Here is a 2,500-nt window from a genome sequence, read left to right as displayed (position 1 = left end):
CGCGTCAAGAGATTTCTTATCGCTTTTATCTTTGGGAGGACGAGGTCTTCCTTTGGCTCACGGCGTCTACAACGCAGTCGTGTTGGATCTTCGGCTTAACGAAGATCTCCATTGCGGCACACGACCCAATTAATTAGACACAAAAAAATTGGGCCGTCAACGCAAACGCGAAAATCGGATAAGGCGAAAGTGTGTCTTGGAATACCGGGAATTTGTGATGTAGTGCTTTTTCTCAGTGCCGGATACGTGTGCATATATATATTTTTTATTTATGGTGCGTGGGAGTGTGAAGAACTGGTGAAGCAATAGAAAATCGTATGGATTGGAAAATAAGTCATGGTCGACTGGTTTGTTTACCATTACGTGTGTATTATATAGATAAGCTGTGTGTGTGTGTGTGTGTGTGTGTGTGTGTGTGTGTGTGTGTGTGTGTGTGTGTGTGTGTGTGTGTGTGTGTGTATGTGTGAGTGTGTGTGTGTGTGTGTGTGTGTGTGTGTGTGTGTGTGTGTGTGTGTGTGTGTGTGTGTGTGTGTGGTGTGTGTGTATGTGTGTGTGTATGTGTGTGTGTGTGGTGTGTGTGTATGTGTGAGTGTGTGCATGTATGTGTGTGTGTATGTGTGTGTCTAAGTGTATGTGTTTCCTATTTTATGTATTAATTCAATTTCCTTCTTCAATATATAAATTTTGAAATATATTGTATATTTCCTTTTGAAACTTATTTCAATCATCTTTTATCTTTTTTAAACAACTATTCTTCTTGAAAAGTAGGGAGTACCTTGTTTTATTTCTAGACTAATTTTTGATTAACCTAATCACCACTCAGGGTGTATTATCTAGTGCACTGCTGAATATCGGTACATGGACTATGGTCGTGTGATTGGGTGATTTCTTTTTCTTTTTTCTTATTTCTATACAGAAGAACAAATGGTGATTGTCTTGTAGATATATTAGAATTTCCTCTTCCCTTTCCTAGTTGTTGTATGATTCTTGGTTTTTCTCCTATTGTTTTATTACTTTCCCCATTTTCCTTCCTTTTCTTCAAGAGTTCCCTCTCAATTGACGTAATCATTGGGTTGCTGGTCTCGCATTCGCTTGGTTGTGGGTTGGAATCCCGCACTCTTCTCCGATTCCCTGCAGTGGTTGTTACCTGCCCCAACAGTCGAAGCGTAACAGGCATAGGTTATGGCTTCAGCCTCCTGGGCTCCTCACCTTCTTTCCCGTTGTAGATACAAAACTTCAATTTTTTTAGGTTGTTTAACGTCTGATATTCGAGTCTGCTTGAACAGTTCTTGGATTAGACAACAGCACACAACTGTGGTAGCACCTAAGACAGACAGTTGAACCTTCAGAAGATGTTGATAAGTAGGAACGACGACAAAATTGAATGTCTTTTCCATGGCTGTCTGGGAAGTTGTGGAAGAGTGACATATATATTTTTTCATTTTTACTCTTACTAAGTTCCACTTCGGGATTTGATGAATCATATCCTTGATCCAATTCGCTGGCAGCAGGGTTCGAACAGCCGTCACCTCGACCTCCGCCGCAAGTAGCGACGCTCTAACTCGCTCGGCGAGGAGTCTGTTATAGCAAGAGAAACACCATGTAAGGACGGTGCCTTTATTAATACGACTTACATAGCCGTGACACACAAATCTCTGAGAATAAATTGCTCCAAATCCATTGACCTCCACCCGATTCTCCCCGGACCTCCTACTTATCCTCAAAGATTTTTGTACCACGACTATGCATTTGATAAGGCTCTAATAAGCAAAACAGCGTAATAATAAAACCTCTGTCTTCCCATGGTGTTCCTTAAGAATGATCTTGACTCCCTGAATTCGATTTCCAGGTGAGATTGTTTTTGGTGTCACATTGCCCATGAAACTCGGTGTGGGCGTAGATATATATCTGACAAGTGCTTTACGCTGTCTTCTTAAAAACCCATTGCGGACACTCAGACCTGACTTATAATATACCAAAACAATGCAAATATATATTTTGTTGCTGTTGCATTGATACAGTATGGTATAAAAACTATCAATTTATGAGGGATCTAATTTGTATAGAATATATCAAATACTCAACAAAGAAAAATATTACATGTATTTAGTCGTTGCTTTATTCATACATTTTTTTTTATTACAAATTGTATCTTAAAAGATTTGCTGTATATAAGATGTATTCGAATAGTTTAGGTTGTGGGGTATTTGCAAGATAAGGTACTTCAAAAATATCTTCACAACCTTGGGCAAAGTGCCAGATTAAGTGTGTGTGTGTGTGTGTGTGTGTGTGTGTGTGTATGTGTGTATGTGTGTGTGTGTGTACTGAACTATGTCTTATCTAGCTTTAAAAATCTATTTGATATAGATGACTGGATAAAAGACTTAGTTTGTAATCGACAGAGCTCTCTTACAGTCGTGAAGATCATTATCATCATACACTTCACAAGCGTGTCAGGCGTGAAGACATCTGGTCATACGTACATAAACACAATCCTCAC

General features: G+C 39.3%; 1 protein-coding gene across 6 annotated transcripts in view; it reads left to right on the top strand.

Annotated features, from left to right (window-relative positions):
* The first annotated feature begins 41 nt into the window (after window positions 1–41).
* LOC143028142 (uncharacterized) overlaps window positions 42–2,500 on the top strand; it is a 409,694-nt gene continuing 407,235 nt past the window's right edge. For 2 of the 6 annotated variants that reach the window (XM_076189819.1, XM_076189816.1), the window contains exon 1: window positions 70–189. The gene's annotated coding sequence lies outside the window, so the exon portion shown is untranslated. Of the gene's footprint in view, window positions 190–2,500 lie in introns of all 6 variants that reach the window. The other 4 variants (XM_076189817.1, XM_076189818.1, XM_076189814.1 and 1 more) reach the window with 4 other exon arrangements.

The sequence above is a fragment of the Oratosquilla oratoria genome, chromosome 9 (genome assembly GCF_046742065.1).
Source record: "Oratosquilla oratoria isolate Oo_2021 chromosome 9, ASM4674206v1, whole genome shotgun sequence".
Lineage (NCBI taxonomy): Eukaryota > Metazoa > Arthropoda > Malacostraca > Stomatopoda > Squillidae > Oratosquilla > Oratosquilla oratoria.
Note: the sequence above shows the minus strand (reverse complement) of the source record. Positions and strands in the feature narration are given on the sequence as shown.